Below are 9,047 nucleotides of genomic sequence, written 5' to 3' on the forward strand. Positions count from 1 at the left end.
CCAAGGCGAGACCACAACCCTGGAACGTTGTCGTAGCGACCTAACGAGGCATCCCCACACCCCGCCAAGGCCCCCAGTCGGAGGGGTATTATGTAAGCAACACAGAACTAAGAAATCGTCACCCAAGATCACGCTCAAAGGTCGTCTGGCGCGTTCACGCCTTGTCGTGCTCACTCACGGCCACCCCCCTATATATACATATTGCACAAAGAGCTTGCTGACAGGAACATACATTGATTTCCCTGAGGATGCATAATTTTTAGTATGCGCACGACGTCGAGGAAAATCTAGGCCATGGGGCTCATTTTCAGGTCATCGTGTCGAGGAAAATGAAGGCAACGGGGCTAGTTTTCATGTCATCGTTCGAGAAATCAAGGCAACGTGTCGAGGAAAATGAAGGCAACGGGGCTAGTTTTCAGGTCATCATTCGAGAATTCCAAGGCAACGTGTTGGGAGGTGGCGTCATACATAGGTCGTGGGGCTCGGCTTGGCTTGCCCTGTTGGTGCTCGATACAGCCTCACGATTCTTAGTTGCCCATCCTACATACCAGCCACCTATGCGAATGAGACCCCCTGGTAACCCCTATATATACATATTGCATAAAGAGCTTGGTGACAGGAACAGACATTGATTTCCCTGATGATGCATAATTTTTGGACACGCACGACGTCGGGGGGAAGGGACACGGGAGTGGGGCGTCTATGGGGGGCGTTTTGGCCTCGGTTTCGTGAAGACCGGGCGCCTTGGCCAATATGTTTAGTAAATCTGAATTAATTCGAGCGAGTTATGGACACATTCGCAAATATGTTCACTGATCTGGGATTGCTACGGGAGTAGCAGGTTTGGCCGCATCTTCAGGGATTGCCCATAAGGAGGGGCAGTGAGTGCACATGCTCCAGTCATCTGCGAGGTTGGTTCAAGGGCTTGGACGAGGGAGTTATGAGTAGTTTTCAGTATCCTTAGTTTTTATGTTTGGAAGAGCCATCAGGATTGACGAGGGAAGAGAGAGTTGTGGCTGAGGTTTGGTTAGACTATCCGTTCGTTGGACTCCGAGATCTGAACGTGACATCGTTTAAGCATTTGAAGTTATTAATGATGTTGGGATACAAGAAGTGTTAGCTGGATTTCTGGAAGTGTGCTGTTTGGGCAGGGATATTTTGGTATGCTAGCTTTGGTGAGCACTGACCGTCAGCAAGATGAGCATGGGAACGTAATGAAGATTGGGAATCCTTCAATTTTCGTGTGCCGAGCAGACTTAGTTGAATCTAAGTGGGGGAGAACCGTCCAGGTATCCAGGGAAAAAGTAAGGGTGAAGGTGATGTAAGACTACGGGAAGGCCGTAGCATTCACTAATGGCCAGTTAAGGTATAGTGTTGTAAGACTGCGGGGGAGCCATAGCATTCACTAACAGTAGAGAGTGTTGTAAGACTGCGGGGGTGCCGTAGCGTTCACGGATTCTTTCAGGTGATTTGGACTAGGGAAGGCTCGTTCGCAGGGTTGTGGGGGAGCCACAACTTGGTTAGGATCAGGACCAGAGGTGCTTGACCGAGCAGTTATTCGGGGGTGAGCCCAAATAGTTGTGGTAATTTAACATGGAACCGATAGAGACTGCTGAGCTAAGGGTTGGACCTTGTGATACATGATCTGGTGGTCGAGTAGTGCATTTTTCGGTAGGGCTACGACTGGGTAGCCCTATTATTGGATCTCATAAGAACCTGGAGGTTAGACCGGGTGCGAGACTGGAAGTCTCAGGGAATCGGCTAAGGGTATTTATTAATTGGCCGGGTAAAGGATGACGGGAAGTTATGGAGCATTACACAAATGCCGATTCGGGGATCTCTGGATAGGAGAGGAGTAAAAATTCGGAATTGGATAGGATTCCGAATCGGAATTCGTGCAGGATTTTGTTTCAGTGAGATGGGATGTGGGGCATCTAATGCCAAGGGCATAGAGGGCAGAATTACAGGGTGGTGACCGGGTTGGTATTGATGGTAGTCTGAGCCATTGTGATGTGCCTAGGGTATCTCTATCCGTAATAGAGCCACGACATGTCGGAGTCAGGAAACGGCAGGTCGAAGGTGACCGGGTACGATGTAAGACTACAGCTATTCTGGTAGTATTCACCTTTTTACGTCGGATTCAGTGGCGACAGGTTGTCAGTCTATCTCGATCAGATGGATCAAATGGATTGAAGGAGATAGATAAGTTATTGTTAGACGAGGTATCCTTCGGAGGTCGCCAGGGACTGCTGAGTGTGTTTTGGCTCAGCAATTGGGGAGGTGTACTGTAACGCCCGTAGATCTGGGCTAGTCAGTTTAGAGACAATAATCATCAAAAATGAGTTTTTGATGGAAGATTATTTATAAGTATTAATATTTTCCAAGTGGTAGTATGTGTTACAAGGGTTCCGTACACATAAATTACGCCGAAATCCAAGTTATAACGAAGAAGTTATGACCTGTCGAAGTTTTTCGGCAAAACTGGCACGGTACCGGGAGACGTAAATAGTGAATTTACGGTGGAGGACTTTTTAGCCTTAGAAATCTAAACAAAATTTTTAGTATACATTAAACCGAGAACATACAAAAAAAGAACGCCCAAATCTGACTTCGTAAGAGGAAGTTATGAATTTTCTAAGATTTGGCATAGCAGTGCACGACCCGAAACTCGAATTTTAGATCGAGCGGTTTTTGGCCTATGCGACCTAAACGAGAGTGAAAGATCTCATTAATAGGAAGTAAATGGTAAAAAGACAGACGAAAACGGAGTCCGTATGTAGAAGTTATGAATTTTACGCGGACATTTAACAGTATAATCTCCTCGTACTGTTAAATATAAAATCGGTCGAGAGATAGACGACGAAGTCAAAATGAATGTTGTAGATAATATTTTTACCTACGCGTGGATATAAGGAATGTCGAAAACGAAGCTCGTATGCGAAAGTTATGAATTTTTGAAAATCGGCTGATTTCCACCCTGTGTGCGATGCCATGTGTCAGCACCAGGCGAAACCTAGGAGCCTACGCAACACCATGACGTGGTGAGAGGCACCACGACGTGGTGAAGCCCCAGGCATCCTATAAATAGAGGTGTCGGGTGAAGCTCATTCCTTACACCTTCAATCCCTTCTTTCTCTCTCTAGAACCTCTCTCTAAGCCCTAAAATTCCCCAAAAAGCCTAGGGAACCCCCTAGCACGAGGCGAAAGCCCCGGAGCGCCCGACGGCTCCAAAAAGTAGAGCCTTCGGCTTAGAAACTCTGCTTCGGTGGAGTCCGGTTTTGATAAAAACCCACGGTAAGTAAGCTACACCTACCTTATCTTTAGTATAACTTATGTTTGAATATAGTAATGTTATTAGGACCTTATAATAATTATTTGAGCTATTATTATGGGTTATATAAATGTCGTTATAATATCTTTTTAACTACTCGCGGTACGCGGAATCTGGTGTAAAGGGCCGCATAGGGTTGTTGGATTTCAGAAGTGCTATATGCCAAAATGGTCATGCCCTCCGGTGTTTTATGTCTACCCCTGTCTGTACATAGTGGTTGGAAAATATTGTTTAAAAGCTTATATAATAGTAATAATAGCTAGACTATTAGTTTGTCGCGGTTAACGTTAAACTAAACTCTAGTGGTATTGATACTAGGTTTTGTTGAAGGGAATTGTTTTAAGAGTAACGAAGTGCTGTCCGAGTGCCGAGTCACCACCTTATCAGGTGAGTGCATAGTTACTTTCATCTTACACATAGATATGAAGTATTTAATATAAATTACGTGCTATGTGTGCATTTTATCTGTATACTTGCTTTCTATGCTGGATGAACAATTTTATACATGTTTTACACGATTTAAACTGTATATATATATATATATATATATATATATATATATATATATATATATATAATATCTACAAAATATTTTGGGTAAACATGGGTAGATAAAATATGAGTTAGATGATGAGGTGAGAGGTGAACTAGACCATGAGGTGAGGGTGAGAGGTGGACGATGTGAGAAGCCTTTTACCCAAATGCTGGCCCCGTCATCTAGCAGAGTATGGATGACAACCATGGAGTATTCTAGACAGTCCGGTGGAACACTAGCAGGCTCGCAACCTGTAGATGTTGTGAACGATGTGTTCACCGGTGTACTCTAAAAACCCATTGACATGTATTGCGAGTGGACTCTCGAAAATGATACTGTTAATAAACGAGATAACGTTGGCAGCTGTGCCCGAAGGACAATACCAGTACCTGTGCCACATAGAGAATGTCACAATTCTGGCAGCTGCGCCTAAGTGATAGAACTAGCAGATGTGCTTGACAGCTGTGTCATAGGCAACGATGGACTTCATGCCTACTCCTTAGGACAATCCTTAGGAATGAATTAACGAGGAATAGTCGATTCTTAAGGTAGATCCTTAAGAGTAAATAAGATAATGGGGATGGGTAATTGGGTTGATTGATTATTTGATGATTAAACATAATGATTATATTATTGTGGGTTGAAAATGCTATGTACTCACCAGGTTTCCCAACCTGACCCACCCAAGCTTATTTGTATCACAGGTGTCGATACGAAGCCACTTTACACTCAGAGATTTAAAAGAGATGAAGATCACTAGTGTAAATGAATGTAAGTTCTGTTTATGCTTATGTTTCTGTATTGACAATGACATCCCAAGGTTTTAAAAGGAATAAAAATATATTTCTTCGGAAATGATTTGATAATGTATTTATCATGTTTTTCTGGGATCAAATTCCGCAATATTTTTATTAAAAGAAGTACTTTGATTTTTATAAAGCATAAAAAAAAATCGGTCTTTTCTGGCCGTGAAAAATGGGGATGTCACAGTTGGTATCAGAGCATTAGTTTAATCGAACTATGAATAAGGATTTATTTATAGACTTAAACTTAGAATGCTAAGAGATGATCGTGAGGAGTGTGTCTAATAAAATTTAGGTAATACACCTGAATTGACACAAGCACTATCTTATTTAGGGAAAATGCCTAACATGCTTTATGTGCTAAATGATTTGTGATATGCATTATATGATCGGATCTATGGTCTGTTGCCGACCGGATCTGGAAACTTTATGTGTTCAGAATTCTAAACGTTTAATTACGGTATTAGAACTGGCATGTAACTTTTCGGAGTAATAAGGAGGAATACGCCTCTAAACCTTCCTCTATCTTTATTCTCGTCTCGATACACCAAACGATTGCTTTGGTGTGCAAAAAATCATGGTAAAGACTCGTAGTGAATTGAGTAAATGGAGGAACTGAGAAGGCTTACGATACTGAGTGGTACCTATCAGAAGATATCGTAAGAGTAATATCTTGCCTTTAGAACGTGTCTAAGAAATAATAGGTCTAGTACGGGAGAAGTACACTTTCGATTAGCAGAAAGAAAGATTTTTGGTATAATCCATGAAATTATCCCATCATCTTACATTTCCATCACCAACCGAGTTGAAGCAGAGTTGATGATTGAAGATACGCATGGAAGAAGTCCTAGTAGAGTCTAGGGAAAATTATATGATTGTTTGGACACAATTGTATGTGTTAAAATTGTTTTTGTGATAATGACTTGGAGAACTGCAAGACAATACTTGGGACGAGTATGAGTAGGTGTGAATGGTAGTAGAGGCGTATACTACCAGAAGCATAGGACTAGCACTTGTATCAGGGAAAGTCACAAGGTTACCAAGAAGCTAGTAATTGATACCATTTTATTCAAGTATGTCGTTACCATTGTTTCGGTAATGACTAAGAAGATGATTGTTATTTCGACCGTAGTGGTCATACCAAATCGAGTCCGACTACGATGAGTATGTTACGTCGTTCGGAGAACTAAGTTCGATGTCACATCTGACTTAAGCCATAAGAGTGAAATCAAAGCGATCAGTAGAGGTATCACGATAATTGCTTGTAGCTAGAAATGCTACCTTTTAAGATGTGATCAGAACTTGAAGGAAAGTATATTCTATTTCGGAATTTGACTCTAAGAGACCTGCGTCTGAGCATTGTAACATACGATGATAGGTCATTAGAATATGACACATTGGTCCATTGTAGTAATCAAATAAACTTATCTTAAATTGTTAAGAAGAAGAAGGAGTCTCCAACAAGGGCCGATATTGTGATAGGGAGGTCATGATTGAATGCCTAATGTGAGATAGAGTGCGGGTGCAAGATCAAGCACCGCCTGCAGTCAAGAAGTCCAAGAGTCAGATACTCGTTCGAAGCAACATAGAAGTTACGGTTATTACCTAGGATGAAGAGATAACATATGGAGTCATTATACAAGTCCTGTCTCGTTGATGATTCCGGGACGTAATCATCCTAAGGGGGAGATAATTGTAACGCCCGTAGATCTGGGCTAGTCGATTTAGAGACAATAATCATCAAAAATGAGTTTCTGATGGAAGATTATTTAGAAGGATTAATCTTTTCCAAGTGGTAGTATATGTTACAAGGGTTCCGTACATATAAATTACGCCGAAATCCGAGTTATAACGAAGAAGTTGTGACCTGTCGAAGTTTTTCGGCAAAACCGGCACGACACTGGGAGACGTAAATAGTGAATTTACGATGGAGGACTTTTGAACCTTAGAGATCTAAACAAAATTTGTAGTATACATTAAACCGAGAACATACAAAAAAAGAACGCCCAAATCTGACTTCGTAGGCCTCTTGCTATCCATATTGAAAAAAGAGAAGAAAGGGAAATGAAGACTAGCCAAAAGACCTAAAATATAAAAATTCAAGCTCTGAACCAAAGCTAATTCTTTTCTTCCTTTAAGCATCAAACTTTAGATTTCAAGGCCTTTCCACTGCAAAAAAAAACACTTGAATTAGATCTACGAAATGATCGACTCAAATAGATGGTCATCATAAGCTCTTTCTTTTCCTCCTCTTCCAGTTCTATTAATCAAAAGGCCATCATGGACCAAGACAATGACAAAGGCTTGTGAAACTAAGTAGGGCCTTTTGAATTGAATCTTAAGTAGTCTATCAGTGGTGCAAAGCTAATTGCCCCTTTTCAGTAGGGGGCGAAAGACGAGGAAGTTATGAATTTTCTAAGATTTGGTATAGCAATGCACGACCCGAAACTCGAATTTTTGATCGAGCGGTTTTTGGCCTACGCGACCTAAATGAGAGTTAAAGATCTCATTAATAGGAACTCAATGCTAAAAAGACAGACGAAAACGGCGTCCGTATGTACAAGTTATGAATTTAACGCGAATATTTAATAGTATAATCTCCTCGTACTGTTAAATTTAAAATCGATAAAGAATTAGCCAACGGAGTCAAAATGAAAGTTGTAGATCGTATTTTTACCTACGAGTGGATATAAAGAAGGTCGAAAACGGAGCTCGTATGCGAAAGTTATGAATTTTTGAAAATCGGCTGATTTCCACGTGTCAGCACCAGGCGAAACCTTGGAGCCTACGCAACACCACGACGTGGTGACGCCCCAGGCAGCCTATAAATAGAGGTTCCGGGTGAAGCTCGTTCCTCACACCTTCAATCCCTTCTTTCTCTCTCTAGAACCTCTCTCTAAGCCCTAATACCCCCCAAAAAGCTTAGGGAACCCCCTAGCACGAGGCGGAAGCCCCGGAGCTCCCGACGGCTCCGAAAAGAAGAGCCTTCGGCTCAAAAACTCTGCTTCGGCGGAGCCTGGTTTTGAGAAAAACCCGCTGTAAGTAAGCTACACCTATCCTATCTTTAGTATAACTTATGTTTCAATATAGTAATGTTATTAGGACCTTATAATAATTATTTGAGCTATTATTATGGGTTATATAAGTGTCGTTATAATATCTTTTTAACTACTCGCGGTACGGGGAATCTGGTTTAAAGGTCTGCATAGGGTTGTTGGATTTTAGAAGTGCTATATGCCAAAATGGTCATGCCCTCCGTTGTTTTATGTCTGGCCCTGTCTGTACATAGTGGTTGGAAAATATTGTTTAAAAGCTTATATAATACTAATAATAGCTAGACTATTAGTTAGTCGCGGTTAACGTCAGACTAAACTCTAGTGGTATTGATATTAGGTTTTGTCGAAGGAAATTGTTTTAAGAGTAACGAAGTGCTGTCCGAGTGCCGAGTCACCACCTTATCAGGTGAGTGCATAGTTACTTTCATCTTACACATAGATATGAAGTATTTAATATAAATTACGTGCTATGTGTGAATTTTATCTGTATACTTGCTATCTATGCTCGATGAACAGTTTTATACATGTTTTAAATTATTTAAACTGTATATATATATATTTTATATATACAAAATATGTTGGGTAAACATGGGTAGATGAAATATGAGCCAGATGATGAGGTGAGAGGTGCAATAGAGCATGAGGTGAGGGTGAGAGGTGGACGATGTGAGAAGCCTTTTACCCAAATGCTGGCCCCGTCATCTAGCAGAGTATGGATGACAACCACGGACTATTATAGACAGTCCTGTGGAACACTAGCAGGCTTGCAACCTGTAGGTGTTGTGAACGATGTGTTCACCGGTGTACTCTAAAAACCCATTCACATGTATTGCGCGTGGACTCTCGAAAATGATACTGTCAATAAACGAGATAACCCTGACAGTTGTGCCCGAAGGACAATACCGGTAGCTGTGCCACATAGAGAATGTCACAATTCTGGCAGCTGTTCCTAAGTGATAGAACTAGCAGATGTGCTTGACAGCTGTGTCATAGGCAACGATGGACTTCGTGCCTACTCCTTAGGACAATCCTTAGGAATGAATTAACGAGCAATAATCGATTCTTAAGGTGGATCCTTAAGAGTAAATAAGATAATGGGGATGGGTAATTAGGTTGATTGATTATTTGATGATTAAACATAATGATTATATTATTGTGGGTTGAAAACCCTATGTACTCACCAGGTTTCCCAACCTGACCCACTCAATCTTATTTGTATCACATGTGTCGATACGAAGCCACTTTACACTGAGAGATTTAAAAGAGATGTAGATCACTAGTGCAAATGAATGTAAGTTCTGTTTATGCTTATGTTTATCTAT

Source organism: Lactuca virosa, chromosome 1, assembly GCF_052849685.1.
Source record: "Lactuca virosa cultivar CGN04683 chromosome 1, Lactuca_virosa_CGN04683_v6, whole genome shotgun sequence".
Classification (NCBI taxonomy): domain Eukaryota; kingdom Viridiplantae; phylum Streptophyta; class Magnoliopsida; order Asterales; family Asteraceae; genus Lactuca; species Lactuca virosa.